The sequence below is a fragment of the Nothobranchius furzeri genome, chromosome 17, assembly GCF_043380555.1.
Source record: "Nothobranchius furzeri strain GRZ-AD chromosome 17, NfurGRZ-RIMD1, whole genome shotgun sequence".
In the NCBI taxonomy this organism is placed as follows: domain Eukaryota; kingdom Metazoa; phylum Chordata; class Actinopteri; order Cyprinodontiformes; family Nothobranchiidae; genus Nothobranchius; species Nothobranchius furzeri.
The window spans coordinates 35831121-35851144 of record NC_091757.1 but is presented as its reverse complement, the minus strand read 5'-3'; the positions used below and the strand labels follow the sequence as shown (position 1 = coordinate 35851144).

General features: G+C 41.8%; 1 long non-coding RNA gene across 1 annotated transcript; it reads left to right on the top strand.

The window, feature by feature from the left end:
- Nucleotides 1–547: 547 nt before the first annotated feature.
- Nucleotides 548–2053, top strand: LOC139063663 (uncharacterized). Its single transcript, XR_011517033.1, has 4 exons — nt 548–637; nt 1185–1280; nt 1370–1456; nt 1921–2053. It is a non-coding gene; the product is annotated as an uncharacterized lncRNA (long non-coding RNA).
- The last annotated feature ends 17971 nt before the right edge of the window (nt 2054–20024 follow it).

Here is a 20024-nt window from a genome sequence, read left to right as displayed (position 1 = left end):
TCCTGGATGAACTTCTTGCGCAGTGGGTAGAGAACTCGGCGGCGATCCAGAATTTTTTTAGGAAACCGATCGTTTACGCTGTAGTCTTTACCTTTAAAGGAGACATAACATGAAAAACCCACTTTTTTATCCGTTAACACAGTGTGTTTCACATTTTAAGTGTCTAAGTGAGCAAAAAGGCTTATATTATTCACTGGAGTTGCTATTTAGATATTTAATAATTAAGTTTTGGGCATATTTGTCCACCCGTTCAGTTTTTCAAATTATCTATTACATCAGTAATTTATTTTGTCAGGATAACTACCAAATATGGTAATGGCCCTCGGCTAAACACAGAGCCAATCCGCCATTTTTTCATCTCGCTAAGATTTTTTGTAGTCCCATTGGAAAAATGCAGAATGTCTGGTTATTTTAGCCACACACAGCTCAAAACTGTTCCTCGTTTTAAGGAAGGGTGGTGTGGCAGTATTTAAACCCAGGAGCTGATGACACTACTGCTAAAAAAAACCAGAAGAAAAAGTAGTGTGTGTGTGTGGTTCGTTCGTGTCTCCTGGCTAGTAAGTACCGAGGGCTTCATCTATCTAAAAGGAGTCATTTCCATCTGAATGTGACAGCACCGGGACACAGCAGCAGAGCGGTAAGCTTCATATAACTCTAAAATGTCGACAAACTTTACTTTAGGTTTACAGGCATTAGCAGCATTAAAGCGTTAGCATCCGGCTTGCTATCGCTAGCACAGTATGCTAGTAAAGTTAGCACTCAGATTAATGTGGATTTGGCTGATTTGCGTGGAATAAAACGTGATTTCTGATCAACGCCTTCTTTTACACCAGATGTACATCCACTGATTGTAGCAGCAGAGAGCCTGTGTGTTATTTTACGTGAGTGTGATGTAATCTTAGCATCCAGTAAATAAAGTCCCAGTAAATAAAGTCCCATATCAGCTAAAATGCAGCGTGACAAAGTCATTAAAGTGCGTCAACACAGTGGATTTAATAGAGTTTTAAAGAACAATCTCTGAGTGAAGTGAGGTTAGTTTTTTGTCCACTGCAGATATAAAAACGAACTCTGCATCAGTCAGACGCAGCAAAGCTCACCGTCTGTATGAGCGTGAGCATCGGAAAGCTGATCAAATCAGCTGTAAAATAATGAAAACAAAGTAAAAATGTTCCTTTGCTTTTTAGAGTCCACATCCAGAAGACTGGAGCCGTGTTTCACTGACAGGCTGTCAGACTAACGCCCTGATGAGCTCAGCTGGGACAAACTGGTCTGATGTTTAGGTAAGTGAAGATCTGCTTCTCCAAGTCCTTGAGATGCTAGTAAAAATAATTTAGCCAGCTTGCTAATGTTACTTTTCTTCTCCTCTAAGGAACACAGAACGCTCGGATGTTGGAGCTCACGTCACTTACTGAGGAAGGAGACCCACCAGTAAAGAGACGGTCTGGACCAGACCAAAGTGAGTGATGACACTTTAGCCCTCCTCAGCCACCCTCATCATTAAGAACACCTCACCCCCTGAAACACTCCGTCTGACGACAGCAGAGTGATTTATTTGATGTTTTACTTGTTTAGTCTGTTTAGAAATTATTGAATTACATTATTTTCTGTAATCGACCATCTGATCTGGATGTGTGCAGAATAACTTTCCCCAAATTCAGCAGCAGCTGGCCTGTAAAAACAGCTGCAGCATGTAGTAAGTCTGTCTGCACTGCTCTCTAATGAGCTTCCTTTCATAAGGAATCATTTGTATAATTTTAGTGTCACTATTTTATTACATTTGTAAGAATATGAAGTCACTGCAGCAAAGTGAACTTGTGAACAAACACAAACGTGACTATAAACATGAAAGCTAAAGAAACAACTTTCCTAAAGCTGCTTGTAAACAAAATATGTCACTAAAGTTATTGTCTATCATTGCAGAATATGGCGATGACATCATGGAACTGGTCTTTGGAAAAGTTTTCCCTGAACCAACTCCGTTTCTAGATGAGGTAGAGAAGATCTGCATCTCACCAACTCTCTGGTCTCAGTATTCAGACAACGGAGGTCTCCCACTGTTATCCAGGACCAGTTTGAAGCCCACATACTGCCCCTCCCTCATCATCAGGAAACATCAATCCGTATCCTGAGGACAACAGAAGACGGCAGGAGGACAGGAACTCTGAGACCTAGATACCACAGCACCGGGACACAAAGCACCTGTGTGCACAACGCCTGTTTAACTACTAAAACCTGTTTATTATATTGTTCCACTTATTTGCTGTGAGGTTAATACTTAGAAAATTTGTATTTTAATGTAAACAATAAAAAAATCACTGATTGTATGTTTTCTTTTAGATGTAATGGTCCAAACTCCGCCTTGTAGACATTTATTGCATCCTGTAGGTAAATACACAGAACAGGCTCAGATCCAGGATGACCCAGCATGCTCTTCTTCCATTCTGGCTGTTAGGGATTGTATCAATAACTCAATGCCTACTGATGTTTCCACCTAACGGTATTTATTTAGAATGCAGGTAAGATTTAACTATATTTGTTAGCAAAGCAGACTGATCTTGGGAATTTCACTGCAGCACTGATGTCCACCTCTCTGTACACATTAGAGAGAATCACCACTTTACAGCTAAACACATTTAATAAAGATATAGGCTACGCATTGCAGACAATAAAAACAAAGTTCTAAGCATTAGAATTATAATCACATTAAAGAACATTTGGAGGAATGTTCTTTATTTTTGACTAGAATCTCAAATCTTTAAATTAAAATGTAACTGCTTTTTATCCATTTTCAGCCATTAAGACACCCAATATTAAATAAGACTACTTATAAAATTATTTATAATTATATGTATGTATATATATATATAGATAGAGATCTTAATAAAATATATTTTAATGGTGTTTTAATGAGCTGTATCATTTTTTAAAACATTTTTATAGAAATAAATAAGCAAGCAGCATTCCTTGTGTGTGTGCGCGTGCGCGTGCCTGCTCGCTTGTCCCGTCGGCCGTGACGGGTGTGTGTGAGTGACTACAGACAAATGCATGAGAGAGTTAGCAGCCTTGAAAAAGCTTGATTAACTACTCTCCCCACATGTTTTAAAAATGCTAATATGCTATGCTAAATCTGCTATGCTAAATAATGATTTCTCTATAGAACTACAAAGTCCGGCTGGGGGAGGAGAATACAGGTCTGCACTATGGAGGGGGGCGGAGTTTACAGCTCCTCCTCCAGTTTAAAGAAACAGTACCCAAAAACGGCTCGTTCTCAAGACTCTCCTCAGAACAGGGGTAGATGAGGGTCTGTAGAGCAACAATAATGAGGAAATCAGACCAAAGAACTGCAGTTCCACTGTATTTAGACCCCCAACTGAAGGATTTAGATGTAAAAAGGAATAACTTAAAAGCATGTTATGTCTCCTTTAAGCTCTCTCCCACAGCTTTTAACAAGATCTTTCTGCTTAAAGTGCTCAAATTTAGCCACGATGGGACAAGGTTTTCTGCTGTCTGTTCTCCTGGCTCCAAGGCGATGTACCCGATGAAAGGTGATGTGTTTAACCGTTTCCTCAGGTATCTTCATGTGGGTGTGGAGAAAGTTCTTGATGGTTTGTTCGCAATCCTCCGCTTCTCCTCCGGTCTGCTCTGGAAGGCCTGAGAACACCAGGTTGTCTCTCAGGCTGCGTGATTGGAGATCCAGAACCATCTCCTTTAGAGCTTTGTTGTCCTGGGAGATCCGATCTAATCCTGCAGTCAAGGAGGAAACCGATTCCCACAGAGACGTGTTCTCAGCCATGAGCAGCTCCACCTGCTCCTGGTGGCTAAACTCCAGAGATGTTCGGTCCTGGAACTCCTTGTGAAGCAACTCTAGCAGGTGGAGTCGCCCCTCAGATCCCAGAAGCCGTTTATCTATGGACTGTAGTAAATCTAAGACATCCTTATGGGGAGATGAGGCTTCGGGCGAGTCCTGGCGACGGCTCCTCTTGGTCCCAGGTGTTTCCGTCTCAGCTGCTGCTGCTTTCTTTGGTCCCATGACAAAAACTCAAAAACCTCGTCAATATATATTTGCAGACTTTCTAATTTTTCTCCACTTACCTCCAGGTTGAGTGAGTTATATTTACCAGATTTATTAATTTTTTTGCGTTGTCAGTGAATAAATTAGGCGAAAATGCATCTTACTTGTTTGTGGAAGTTGATTAACAAGCTGCCATCTGCTTCAAACGCCGCCGTGTGTCCGGTGATCGGGCCGACAGCGCATGCGCATGCTCTCCCTCAATCCCACAGTCACCCCTGAGACCTATCCCACGGATTCTCTATGCGATTCAGGTCAGGAGAGTTGGCAGGCCAATTGGACACAGTAACACCATGGTCAGTAAACCATTTACCAGTGGTTTTGGCACTGTGAGCAGGTGCCAGGTCGTGCTGAAAAATGAAATCTTCATCTCCATAAAGCTTTTCAGCAGATGGAAGCATTAAGTGCTCCAGAATATCCTGATAGCTAGCTGCATTTACCCTGTCCTTGATAAAACACAGTGGACCAACACCAGCAGCTGACATGGCACCCCAGACCATCACAATACTGTGAATTGTGGATACTGTGGGTACTTGACACTGGACTTCAGGCGTTTTGGGATTTCCCTCTGCCCAGTCTTCCTACAGACTCTGGCACCTTGATTTCTGAATGACATGCAAAATTTGCTTTCATCCGAAGAAAGTACTTTGGACCACTGAGCAACAGTCCAGTGCTGCTTCTCTGTAGCCCAGGTCAAGCGCTTCTGCCGCTGTTTCTGGTTCAAAAGTGGCTTGACCTGGAGAATGCGGCACCTGTAGTCCATCTCCTGCACACGCCTGTACATGGTGGCTCTGGATGTTTCTACTCCAGACTCAGTCCACTGCTTCCGCAGGTCCCCCAAGGTCTGGAATCGGTCCTTCTCCATAGTCTTCCTCAGGGTCCGGTCACCTCTTCTCGTTGTGCAGCGTTTTCTGCCACACTTTTTCCTTCCCACAGACTTCCCACTGAGGTGTCTTGATACAGCACTATGGGAACAGCCTATTCGTTCAGAAATTTCTATCTTTGTCTTATCCTCTTGCTTGAGGGTGTCAATGATGGCCTTCAGAACAGCAGTCAGGTCGGCAGTCTTACCCATGATTGCGGTTTTGAGTAATGAACCAGGCTGGGAGGTTTTAAAAGCTTCAGGAATCTTTTTCAGGTGATTAGAGTTAATTAGTTGATTCAGATGATTAGGTTAATAGCTCGTTTAAAGAACCTGTTCATGATTTGCAATTTTTTTGAGATAGGAATTTGGGGTTTTCATGAGCTGTATGCCAAAATCATCAATATTAGAAACAGTAAAAGGCTTGAACTACGTGTAATGAATCTAATATATATGAAAGTCTAATGTTTATCAGTACATTACAGAAAATAATTAACTTTATTACATTATGCAAATTTTTTGAGAAGGACCTGTATATATGATATTTTTCTTATTTGAATCCAAAGAAGTTTCACCAGAGCGTCGTCCTTTTATCTGAAGACATTGCTGCATCACAAACTAGACAGAAAGCAAATATTTGGTGTTCTTTTGTTGAACAGCTGCTTTACTAGTTTGATTCTGAAACAGCTGGGTTTTCCCACTAATCTAATTATACAGCAACTAGCTGTTCTGACCAAATGCCCTGGAGACACAACAAGTATGAACAGTAGGTTCTTGATTGGAATCAGGAACTGGTGCAACACCGGTTGTGGTTTTTGTCTGATTGATACAAATCCTTAAAGCCAAATGACGTTCCTTATGGTATGTAGATTTATTCCGATCATTCCCAGTAGCTGTGGCCAAATTCTCTACAGCGTTTGTGTTTGTTTCCTCTAAAGCGGCTGCTGAAGCCTGTTAATAAATTAGCATAATAAATGAAGGACTTGTTCATATTGCAGATTAAAAAAAACAGGAAGTAATGCTCTGCTTGACTTTTAACAGTGGATATCAGCGGCAGGTTACCTAGTTTATTAGAATAAACAAGCTCAGTTAGCTGGTAATAATTTCTAATATTATGTATTTTTTTCCAAGGATGCTCGATATTGGCTTTTTTATTTTTTTTTTACCAACATCCAATATCTGATACTGTCTAACTTTCTCCAATTCCGATATAAACCAATACCAAAATACCAAATATACCAACACCAAAAATAATTTGGGTTGCTAATATCTAGGGCTTGGCAATAATTCAATACTGATGTATATCAATCAACAGAAAAAAATGGATCAATACAAACTTTAACAAAAGCAAAATTTTTCCTTTATAGCCTATTGGGTAGCTTCATACTAGAGTCACTCCTTACACCCAACCAATCAAAAACACAGACCCAAGCATGTTTCGTCACCAAGCCCTCCCCTCTCAAACCTAAACAGACAGCAATGTGACCTAAACAAGATGTTGTTGCAAGCAAGGGCGTCAGTTTGTTTTCAGAATTGCTGGGGACAATAAAGTAGGCTAGCACAGGGGTCGGCAGCTCTGGAGCCGCATGCGGCTCTTCCATCCATCTGATGCGCTCTCTGTGCTTGTAAAATAATGAATGGATGTTTAAATAAAAAGCTTTATATTTTACTGCATTAATTTTACATCTGTATGCCAATTCTAAATGTAAAGATTGTCTGCGTAAACCTGAACAGGTCCAACCCGGTCTTACTGTGAGACCGGGTTGACGCGTCACACTTGTGCGTAATCATATGCGCTTCCTGAGCTGAAGAGGATGTGAGATTCTGGGATTCTCCTCAGACGGCTCCTGGATGTGTCGCCACATTGGAGACAGGAACAAGCACTATTCAGCCAAAGTTTCATCATCAGGGAACATTTTCTAAGTGACAAGTCTCTCTGAGAGACCGGGTTTGGAAAACACTCGCTTCAGTGGGAGGAACCTTCCTGCATGCACTCTGGGTGGCTCTGGGGTTAATCAAGTTTAATTGTTTCTCTTTGCAACAATCTTCACAAGAAGGCAAAACAGTTAAACGGCAGGTTACAGATATTTCCATTTGACTGTTTATTTTGACAGATGAACTCAAGGATGTTGCTTGGTTTGAAAGAATTACCCCGACACGCACTGATGCACATGGATGAGCTGACATTTTAATCGTTAACGCACATCACGGAGGTAAAATATTCCCATCAGAACATCAGAGCTTTATAATGGACACTGTGTTCAGCGTGGCTCGGAGCGCCCACGGTGGACAGTGAGCTGAAGATCTGTAGAGGGGTTTGCAGCGCAGAACCACGGTGCATGCAATGATTTCCTCCCACTGAAGCGTTCTGGAAACCCGGTCTCTCTGAGGGATGTGTCACTTGGAAAAATGTTCTTTTTATGAAATTATGAAACTTTGGCTGAACAGCACTTGTTCCCGTCTCTAATATGGAGACGCATGATGCATAGAGACATTTGATCACGCACAAAGTTTATGTGGAGCAGAAGCGGTCGGGCCACGGCAGGTGAAACGTTTCTAGCCTACATGAAGGGAAACTGTTTAATTGTAACATTAATGTGTTACTGGACACGCTGGTCTGGTTGGTTAGACCAATGTTTGAAGTGGAAAACACACACACACACACACACACACACAAACACACACACACACACACACACACACCAATTAAAATAATGCTGATAGCATGGACTAGAAGACAGGTCATGGTTTATGTATTTAAATGATGATCAGGCTGCTGTAAAATGTAATCTCCATCCACATCCAGACACAATTATCCTCTATTCTTTCTCTAGTTGCTCTGCTCTTGTCTGGGCTGATCAGCTGACGGTGCGTGCGGCGCGCTAACTAGCGGCTGATGCACATTTTACGCAATTGGAGAGGTGGGCTGGATGCTGTGCGTTTACTGGAAGATGATCCACTTAACGCATGGGTGTAGACTACATATTAATGACAAATGAATGAAAATTAAATTGTGAGTTTTTACTCCATATTTTATAAATAAAAATGACGGGGGAACACATTTATGACATCTTTTTAAACAAAATGTTCTAGCGCGACCTGCCTGCTTCACTAAGTCACAGCTTATTAAGGTCCGTCCAAAATTACCGTGGGAAACGGGTAATAATGGCTCTTTGATGGGAATAGGTTGCCGACCCCTGGATAAGATCTGAGCTGGTAAAACAAAAATCCTCATCAGCAGGCGTTTTTGAAAGTGGGGGGGACACAGCTTCCAATCACAAATTTTGCCGGGGACATGTCCCCGGCGTCCCCGGTTAAAATGACGCCTATGGTTGCAAGGAGAGGTGGAAGAAATCATCCTGAAATAAAGGTTACAGTACTTCACCTGTGTAGCTATATTTTCATTCTTACAAGTCTAACAAAAAACAAAGGTGGTTTGCGACAAATAATCTATAAAAAAACAAGTCTGATGATGCAATCAACTTGTTTTATCATAAAGTAATGGCCTAAGATGGCCAGGACAAACATATTTCACATTTTTCTTATAGTTATAAATCAATATTGATATCGATCCATTAATTAATTTTTTTATCGATAAGCTTTTTTTCTATATCGTTCAGCCCTGCTAACATCACATATATGAGTGCTTTAAACATTATCAGTGCAAAATTGCAACTACTTGAATTTAAGTTAGTAATAGAAAAAAAGTCATGTTTTAATATGTCTCCAAAAGCTGATGAATGACATTCTCCTTGTGATAATCCCAACAGATGCCCTGTGCTGCCTTTAGACCACAGATAATTAATAAGTTAATGGGGAAAAGTTTGATTAATAAATAATAAATATTATAAATGTTAAAATGTTGTATCACTGATACAAACAATCTTTTACATATAGTCTTTGTGAAATGCACTCAAAACTCAGACCTATCACTGACATAGTTTCCGGCCTGGCCTGCCAGACTCCTCCTCTGTTTATTTCTGCACAGAGAAAGGGTCTGGGAACTTTCCTATTCAAATAACCCCACCCCATGATAATTCTAACCGAGCCAATCAGCACTGAGTAGCGTACATCACACACCATAACACCGAGTTTCTCATAAACATGGCGACTGAAGCGAAGTTCGCTGCGGCTCTTTCCTCTGCTCTGAATGAATTGAACGTCTTTAAAACAACAACAAGTAGAAGCGCTAAAAGCCTTTCTTCTAAAGAAAGATGTTTGCGTTGTCGCCAGATGCCATTTTTGACTACAGCTAAAAAAACTACAGCGTCGCGGATGTCACACACAGCGACGCTCAGTTTCTCATAAACAACGAAGACAGCGGTGGAGTTTGCTGCGGCTCTTTCCTCTGTTCTAAATTACTTAAATGTCTTTAAAACCACAACAAGTAGAAGCGCTAAAATCCTTTCTTCTAAAAAATTTAAAAAATTGTTTGTGCCATTGCCAGATGCCTTTTTTTACTACAGCTAAAAAACTACGTCGCACGGTACAGTCTGCATTTCCGTCTTTTTTCTGATTGGTTATTTTTGAGCTGCCTAGTCCCTCCCCTCATGTGCCTCTCTGCCTGTGAGTTACCAGACTCTTTCTCCGTGCAGAATTAGTCAGTGGACGAGTCTGGCAGGCCAGGCTACATAGTTTACCCCACTCCCTGTGTTTACATTTGGACACAAACAGGACAATGAACGGCTCATGAACACAGTAATCTTGCTTAATACGTTTATATCATGGAGAACATTTGTCTTTGGAACTATCGATGTGTTCAGGGAATATTTCGGCATAAAGTTAAGTTACTTAGTTAATAAGTACCTAAGCAATGCTAATTGCTAAGCACTTCGCTAAGATGTGTGCAAACGTCCGTAATGTATTTTTTCTGTTTCTGTAATAAAACATTTATAAAGATCTTCATTTAAGAAAAGCAAGCCACGGGTCCTTGTTTTAGTTGTTTTGCTCATTGGATGGTTACGCACAGCTACATTTAGGGAAAGCAGATCCTTAATGCAGGACAAATTCCTAATTATTGACAAATTGTGCCAAATAAAATATCTCAAAAACTTAACCTCAGATCTGTTTTATTTTTTAGCTTTTGAGAGAGATGAAGTAAAAGAGTTTGATGTATACTATGTGTATGGTATGTAAAAGTTGGGTCACTAAGGAATAAAAACTGATACTGATATTTTTTTTTAATTATATTTTAGGCCAGTGATGGCCGATAATATCAGTAGACTCATTATATCGAACCTCCCTAGTTTTTTTATTGTAAATTAAAATCTAAAATATTTTTGACAAGCATAGAAATTGCCTTAGTAATATATATATATATATATATATATATATATATATATATATATATATATATATATATATATATATATATATATATAAAGTGTGCAAAATTTGGTGAGTTTTTAGTCCAATATTTGGAATTTTTCATAGATCATAGAAAAAAATATGTTTATGTTATTAGTTCTTAACTGCATTCCTATTGAGTTTTTCTTTCTTGTCTATTTTTAACTTCCTCATTCATTTAGAGTTGTCAGGTCTTAATGTTTTTCTTTAAATTAGTCCTTTCTTCAGGTTGGCTGCAGCCTTGTCAAAGTGCGAAGCAAAACATTTTAATAGTCAAAGCTATGGCGTTACCACTGCGTTGCATTCACTCGCTTGTCACTTTATATGACTGACTTGAGAGCTGCTCACTGGTTCAGACATTTACAGCTGAGTTATCCCGAAATGTGTACTGGTCATAAAACAGCTGAGTCCGAGGAGAGTGTGGCAGCTGCAGCTGGGTGGAGCTGTTGGTGGAGTCAGAATTGTATGAGTAAAAATCTTCACTCAATGTGGAGAGAAATTCTCATATAGACACAAAAAAAAAGCCACAAACAAGCAGAATATGAGTTTATTGTATGATTTAAAATGTATTCATTTAATTTACAAACTCATTGTCACTAAAGGAGAACATTGTTGTGACTTTGCAAGGTTAATGTTAACGACCAACTACTGCCTGTGTGTTTATGTCATCATATTTGCCCCTTGGACATTTTTTAAAACTACATCCAAGGTCTGAATGAGGTAAATTCATTGAACACTTTAACCAAACATATGTTTTAAGACTCATTTACCTCCTGTTTTCATTTTTGTCTTATTAACTTTCCAGTTCTTGCTCCCAGTTTTCCAAGCTGTGTGGAGATTGTATGAAATTCATCTTTGTTGCTAATTATTCTCTGGCTCTTGGGTGTGAATCGACTGAAGGATTTGAGCTGAGCTCGGCCTCGATAAGAAAACATCTACTCTGAAACCGAAGCTGCAGACACACAAACTCAATGCGGGTTTGGGTCGCCCTTCAGTCAACTGTTCACACGTTTGCTCCTCTGATGCTCTGGCACCACATAGGAAATGAGTCTAGTGACAATATTTGCATTAGATAGCCAAAATCCTGAAATTTTCCACCTCAGACACAAATGGAAGTTTGTGATTTTTTTACCCCACATGTGAAAAAAAAAAAAAGTGATTCGGGGTCATTTAAAGCTAAAATGTGACCAGCTGCTCATAGGAGCATGAACAGACTGTAGCCGAGGATTCAAACACATGGTATCCAACCATCCCATCATCACACTTTTATTTGAATTTAGTGCTGTTTTGGATTTATTGTGCTTGTAATTAACATCTCCACTCGCCGTTTCTCAACAGCGCATTTACAACAGACCAATGTTACATTTTTCTGAGCAAGCCAAACCCAAGAAATTGTTGCCCTGCTGGGCCAAAGACACTCAGACACTTGTGGGTTCGGTACAGTCTAGATTTCTTTTCATGATTTCACAGGGTTCACCAGAGTTCACAGCCAGTCTCCAGTGGGAGCGGGGGAGGAGAGGGGTAGAGAGTTTGGGTGTTTTCGTTGGGCATATTCCATGCCGTGTGGTTAATTGTTAGAGGAGACTTTTAACCAACGTCTGACACATTTTCTTTGAGCCCTGAGGGCCGAGTATAATCAAATCAGAGGCTGGACTGCAGTCAGGGCAATACTGAGGGGTAAGAATCAAACATCCAAGCATGCCCGCAAAGCAGTGTGATGCTTTGTTGTGTCAGTCAGAAGCACGACACACTGTAGCCACTGTTTGAAGCCATGTATGCAAACAGATGCGGCGAGAGAAGAGAAGGTGACTCTCAAATCAAGCAAAGGAAACTTTGCCACAAAAGCTTTGGAATGTTCATTTGTTAAATTTAAAAGAAGCAAAAAAGTAAAGCATAGATTTAATCCATTACCTTATCGTCTACCTCAGGGGTGTCAAACTCAAACTCACAAGGGGCCGAAATGAAACTCTGGGACAGAGTCGAGGGCCAAACTTAATATTTTTTTGAAAAAGTGACGGCAATTTTGCACGTTTTCTTTATCAACATGTATGCAATTTTGAACCTTTAAATTTGGAAACAAACATATTTCTGCATTAGCACTGAATGTGGAATAACCAAACTACACACGAGCAAGTCCGTTTTAAATAAAAGGCATCAGTGGTATTCATTACTTGTGGTATAATCAGCACTTTTAAAATCTATTCAGGATTTATGTTTTCTTGTTTATTCGTTTTTCTTATTTTTTTTTTCTCCTTTTTTCTCCTGTAATACGTTTCATCGCTGCTGTGACATCTAGCTTTCCCCACTGAGGAACAATAAAGGGATTTTCTATTCTATTCATCTATCTGCAGCCTTTCCACTTCCTGTTTACTGTAGGTTAAATCTTTTCTCACGGGCCAACAACAAAATAAAAATATCATTTTATCTTAAATGAAAATGCAACATCTCACCTGTTAACTTTCATGTTTTGGAGCAGAAAGAGAGCAGAAAACCAACATATTTAAAGCTCAGTTTGCTCTACTGGTTTACTGTGATGCTCACCTGTTCCAGCCAGATACCTGCATCATGGGGTTGATCTGAGGAGGAGACTCCTGTTGTTTTGTTTATCTTCATCATAATAATGACAACATTACATGACAACAGGTGCTCACAAAGGTTTGTGCTGATGAACATGTCTGAGCAGTTTGACCACGTTGTTGTGTGTCGGTGGGGGGGGGGGGGGGGGGGGGGACACGACAGCAACCACAGAGTCATGCTGGTTTGAGTGTGTCGCTGCTCGCTGGAGTTATATCAGCTCTGTCTGGACGTTAGTTTGAAAACTTTCTCTTTAAGTCGTGAACACATTACTGAGCGGCTAGAATCTCCGTTTCTGGGCTTCAACGTCAGAAAACAGCTGAGTGAACTCGGCGCTGAGTGAGAGGAGTGTAGTTTGTCCGAGACAGCGGAGCTGCAGACACCCAACTACCCCTGACTGCCTCGGCGATGAAAAAACACAAAGGAGGAGGCGCGTCTGCTCGCGCTGGTGCCGCAAAGCATCATGGGAGTTGTAGTCTTTGCAGGAAAATCGGCCAGCGGGCCAGTTTTAATATATTTTTGATATTTATCTCGCGGGCAACATAAAAATGCTCCGCGGGCTGCATCTGGCCCACGGGCCTTGACTCTGACATATGTGGTCTACCTGGTCCAAACGGTTCTTTCCTTCAGGAGTTTAGTGACTTTCTATCCTTCACTGGGAAGCTGTCCAGACTGGTCATTATTGGTGACTTTAACATCCACGTTGACGATCCCTCTGATCACTTTGCCATGAATTTCTCCAGCCTTATGGACTCCTTCAGCTTTACCCAGCATGTTTCTGGCCCCACACACACCAGGGAGCACACTCTGGACCTTGTTTTTACCATGGGTCTAAATGCTGACAGTGTTTGACCTGAGGACATTTATATTTCAGATCACCATTGCATTTTTTTTAACTTGTCACTTTCTGCATACCCACCTCCTGCTCACTGTATGGTTGGTTCTCGTTTTCTTAATGAGAGCACAGCTAGGAATTTTTCTGCTGCTTTTGATCCACCCTGTTCTTCTGATAACGACCCAGATTCCTTAACTTCTCAGTTTAACGAAAATTGTCTCTCCATTCTGGACAACATCTGTCCTGTCAGAACCAGATCAGTTCCTGCAGTGAACCTTACTCCCTGGTTTAATGACAGCCTTCGCAGCCTGAAGCGCCAATGTAGAAAAACGGAGCGTTTGTGGAAGAAAACCCATCTCCACGTCCATCTGCTGCAACTAAAGGATCTTCTGACATCATTTAACTCTGCAGTCAGTATTTTTCCAACCTGGTGTCCCAGCGCAAAGGGAACCCCAAGGTGCGGTTTAACACCATCAGCAGCATCGTCTCTCCTGCCTCTCCTACAGCCTCCATCCATTCTGTTGCAGACTGTGAGAACTTTCTGTCTTTCTTTGTGGACAAAGTCAATAAGGTTAGATCTAGCATCTCTCCTTCAGCCTTATTGCTGCCTCTCCCGACTACAACAAGGCCCATCATCCTAGATAGCTTTGCTCCTGTCTTTTTGCCTGAGTTAACCAAAATAGTTAACTCTATGAAGACCTCTGCATGCCCCCTCGACATCTTACCCTCATCTTTGTTTAAAAGTGCTTTTCAGTCCATCGGTCCCAGGGTGCTCTCCTTTATTAATACTTTTCTGGTTTCTGGTCAGGTTCCTGCTTACTTTAAGAATGCTGTAATCCACCCGCTTCTTAAAAAAACGAGTCTTGACCCCTATCTCCATAGCAGCTTCAGACCCATCTCTAAACTTCCATTCACTTCCAAGATCTTGGAAAACGTTGTGGCTAAACAACTCACAGCTGCTCTTGATGAACATAGCATCTATGATTGCTTACAGTAAGGTTTTTGTAGAGCTCATTCTACTGAAACAGCTCTTCTTATGGTCTCTAATGACCTTCTGACTCACAGGGATGCAGGGGACTGTTCTGTTCTGGTCTTGCTGGACCTGACTGCAGCCTTTGACACTGTTGACCATCACCTGCTACTGGAAAGGCTGAGGGACTGGGTAGGCCTATCAGGAACTGCTCTGGAGTGGTTCTCCTCTTATCTCTCTGAGCATTCCTTTTCTGTGGCTGTCTCCAGGTTTCCTCCTCCACCTCTCTTACCCATGGTGTCCCACAAGGTTCTATGCTGGGGCCTCTGCTCTTCCTCCTCTATCTGCTTCCTCTTCAGCACATCCTGAGCTCCTTCAAAGGAATCTCCTACCATCTTTATGCAGATGACATCCAACTGTACATCTCCTTTAAGCCCCATGAGATGTCTAAGCTGCAGCTGTTACACACCTGCTTAGACTCTATCAAAACCTGGATGGCTGGGAGCTTTCTTTAGCTGAATGAAGATAAGACTGAGATCCTCATCTGTGCCCCAGACAAGCTGGTTCCCAAGGTCAGAGACTCTCTTGGTCAGCTTGCTTCTCACACCAAACTCTCTGTCAGGAATCTTGGGTGTGACCTTTGACCCAGCTTTCACCCTGGAGTCTCATGTCAGTTCTCTTGTTCGCTCTTCCTTCTTCCATCTCAGGAACGTTGCTAAGCTGAGTCCCATTCTGTTCCGCTCTGAACTTGTGACAGTTCTCCACACCTTCATCTCCTCACGCTTAGACCACTGGAACTCTCTTTTCACGTGTCTGAGCAGAACCTCCCTGAACCGTCTACAGGTGGTTCAGAATGCCTGTGCTCGGCTTCTGACCAAGTCCTCCAAATACACCCACATCACCCCGCTTCTCCTCCAGCTTCACTGGCTGCCAGTCAACTTCAGGGTTCATTTCAAGATCCTGGTTCTGGTCTATAGGGCCTTACATGGACAAGCACCATCTTACATTGGTGATCTTCTTAGTCCCTACACCCCCAGCAGGTCCCTGAGGTCCAGTGATCAAAGACTACTGGTTGTGCAGCGCACCAGGCTAAAGACCAAAGGTGACAGATCATTTGCTGCTGTTGCCCCCAGACTCTGGAACTCTCTCCCCCTGAGCCTGAGATCAGTGGACTCAGTGGTCTCCTTCAAAAAGCAGCTGAAGACTCACTTGTTCAATCTGGCTTTTGTATGACCTTCTTCAACCCCTCTCTCTTTGTTCTGCTCTTCCCACCTATTCCACCTTCCTCAGGATCCACTGATTTCCCTCTTTCCTATTCACTCTCTCTCTTTCTTAACATTTTTTCTTTTAAATCCCAATTGCCTATTTTTGCTCATTTTAAATATATTTTTAAACATTTTCTAAATGCTTTTTTATATTTTAACATTTTTGTTTTTGTTTTTGTGAAGCTCCTCGTGATTTTTATCTTGAGAGGCGCTATGGAAATTATATTTTCTTCTTTTCTTCTTCTCTCTTTATTCTGCTCTCCCCACTCATTCCACCTTCCTCGGGATCCACTGATTTCCCTCTTTCCTGTTCACTCTCTCTCTTTACATTTTTTAATCACAATTGTCTATTTTTTGCTCATTTTATATATTTTTTATCCATTTTCTAAATTATTTTTTGTATTTTTACATTTTTTTTTTGTGAAGCGCCTCATGATTTTTATCTTGAGAGGGGCTATAGAAATGATATTTTCTTCTTTCTTCTTCTTTAATGTCTGGGAACCAATGACCTTTGAACTCCTCCTTTTAAAGCCATGTAAACACATTGCAGCATCTGTTTTTCTACCTCCTGCCTTTGTTCCTTTGCTGAGAAAAAGACAGTGTGGGATTCACTCCTCTGCGCCCAGGGGTGTAGCTAGAGCCTTGGATATGCCTCAGTAAATCCCCACCTCTATCAGAGTCCATGTGTTTTGGTTTTAATTTTTCTGCATTATCAGTGCTTATTGGTACACGGCCCAGGAATGTGGCATGGACGTTTGAAGTCACAGAGGAAGGTGATGCCAGGGGCATTAGCTGAAGGAATGATGACCTTAAGGTCTAACACAAGCCAGCACGCCTAACCTCCAGGAGTCTTTACCCTCACACTGGAATCCAAAGTCCTGCTCTCCCTCCAACCTCAGGTTCAAGAGACAGAGTTAATGCTGTGTCAGACAGTGGAACTGCTGCCGCAGACTCAAAAACCACAGAGTAGTGATTTGTCAGCTTTTTATGACTTTTAATTAAAACCGGATTTTAAAACATAGATCTAGCTCCTTTTGCTAAAAACCTAAAGCTATAGATACAAATACACTACACTACATATGAAATTTATGCAAAATGTAGTATGCAGCAATTAGCCACCATTTTTGTACGTTGCCAGCAGCCGCGAAGCACCCGAGAAGTGTAGGGAGTCATTGCTCACGCTTTAGGTCTATTTTTGATGCACTACACTTCCAGAACACATCAAACTTCACAGTTCAGATTGGGCCAGACAGGACGTCAAACACAAAAGCAGTGTAAAACATCTGGAAACTTTCCAAGCAAAAATTTTGCAGATTAGCAGTTGTCTAACTAGTAAACAGAAAAGTAGGCCTACACATTTGCTGTGAAACCTCGGTGACCAAGGTAAACAGAAAACAAAACAACAAAAACAAAAAAATAAATAAAATACACACCTTTTTGGCTAAAGCTGCCATCTTCCTTCTTGCTTGTTAATGTGTGAACTGCTGTAATCATGTGTGGTTTTGCAATTCTTCTGTGATTTCATGACCTTGCAGGACCAGTTGCGTGTAGTGCATTTGCTGCCGTTTTGCATCTGAAACGCTTCCAGCGGGAAGGGAGCTTGTGTTTAACCCTCTCAGGCTCAAAATAAGTTTTGATAAAAGGACGAACAACTAAGTCCTTCAGGGGTACTTTTGAGTAAAATAATGCTCATGAAATACATATGTGGAGTAACCAGGTAGGTAGGTTTTAACTGTTGCAAATCTGCAATGCCTGCCTACAGAGGGTTAAAAAGTGTCTATTATATTGCACATCACTTATGCATCCAGTGGAAAGGCTAGAGGATGCACATTCAGACATAAGTTCAAAGGTTTGTGCAGAAGCTGCACACTTCTAGGTCTAATTCAGGCTGATGTCTTGTTAGTTATGCAAATAATCCCATAAAGAAGAGCTGATTTTAAACCATTCCTCCACAAAAATATTTGCTTCAGGAAGATGCTAAAAACATAATATGGCAAGGTGGAGAGACGAGGGCCCAGGCAGGATTTTATACACAGACTCCAGGGTGAGTCATGCGTGCTGATGAGTCAGTGAAAGGGACATCCCCTTGGCCAAGTAGCCAGGGCACATGATCAATCGGGATACAGTGACACTCATCCTGTCACACTAAGGATAACAGCCAGAATATGGAGCAGCAGGCTTTAAAATGGTCTCCAGAAAGGAAAGTCTATGAAATCTTTGTCAAGGTACACTAGGCATGATGAGGCTTAAAAATGCTCTGCTAGGTCAGTTTGATTCTTGATGAAATCATGAACGTCACACTGGAAACATCAGCTTTACAGACGGCAGCGGAACAGTTTACTCGCAAGCTTTGCTTACACATCAGGCAAGTCTCAGCCGAAGAGCGGCTTCTCCGCCATCCTCCTTGCTGTACTCGCAAGATCACAAGATCTCTTGAGAATTCAAAGGTCGTTGTTTGTTCATGCAATCCGCCAATAAACAAAAAAGAAGTAAATCACATTTGATATCGTTATTTGATGTCATGTGTGATGTTCCTCTCCACTGCCAGATTTAAACCCAGAAAATCCCACCGTTGCACTTCTCAAACGATGCTTGGAGTAAATAAGATGTTAGGTCACACGTGTGGACTTAAGCTACATAGATATGAAATCGGATCTCTGCAATAAACGTTTATTGTGAAAATTATCAGATGTTTTACACTGAAGCTGTGTGTGATTTTCTGTCTAGCTATATGGCGTGTCCTAGAAGCTGCTTGCGGCTAAAACAGAACCTAATCCTATCTTTAGCTTCTGGGACACGTCTGAAAAATGTTGCGTCGCATCTGGTTTGAATCACCCATATAGATTATAATGCAGTCTATCTGAAGCACTGCCGTTCCGCTGCCGTTCTGCACCACTGCTTCCGGTGTGAAGTAGGGGTTAGAGTGCAACAGCAGAGCTTATGCTGCTGTTTGCACATGCTAACACATATTAGCAAGGACATGTCAGCTACATTGCTTAGCCAGACATCAAATGAAGGTTTGATTCTACGTTTGCCTCCTTGCTCAAACGTGAACCTTTATTTATTCCATTTTACATTAAAAAAAGATTAAAAATGCTGCATAGTGGCACAGTGGTTAGAGCTGTTGCCTTGCAGCGAGAAGGTCCTGGGGTTGATTCCCAGCCTGGGGTCTTTCTGCATGGAGTTTGCATGTTCTCCTTGTGCATGCGTGGGTTCTCTCCGAGTACTCCGGCTTCCTCCCACAGTCCAAAAACATGACTGTTTGTCATGGTCTGCATCTGTGTCTTCCTTCATGAGTCTCCTGATGTTTCTCCATCCCTCTCTAGATTCCCTTCTGTGTCCCATAGCGCCCTCATGTATCCTTTGTCTGCGTCTCATTTATGTGTCTTCTGTTTGTAGCCTTTCAGGTCATCCCCAGCCCCTCCAGTTGTAGCTCCAGCCTCTTTGTCCCCAGCTCAGTGTGTGTGTGATCCCCCAGTTTAGTGTGTGTGTGTGTGTGTGTGTGTGTGTGTGTGTGTGTCATGTTGTGGGTAAGAGCTTTCACCCAGGACATGAAGAATCACAACAGAGCAAGGTAAGAAAAAAATACAAGTGTTTTATTTCTTAAAACAGAAATAAGGGAACAAAACTAGAACTAAAGGCGCTGCGTCTGAAACACAGGAACGGGACGGGGCCGGAATCTACAAAAGATATGAGGAGAGGTAAGCGTGACCGGAACCAGAGAACCAGGAGAATCTGACTGAGTGACTGAGAGTTCTTACAGTCAGAGACCAGAAGTTGTGCGGAGGCAGATTGGGAGAGGTTGGAGTGGTGAGGATGGTGCTGAGCGTGGACAGGCAGGCGGGCGAGGAGATCGAAGACCTGAGGATCCTTGAGCGGTGAGACGAAAAACAACTCCAGACCAGGTAGGTGGTTCAGAACAGGAAGCAGGAACAGGACAAACAAACTCATTAGCTCAGAACGCAGGACCAGGACAGTTTACGAGGCTAGAAGCTACCCATATGAGAGTATCGACCGGCGCTGGAGTTGAGTCACATCGCTCCTTAAATCCTTGTGGCTCCGATTAATGAAACTCCATACAGCTGTGATGAGTGCCACGCCCA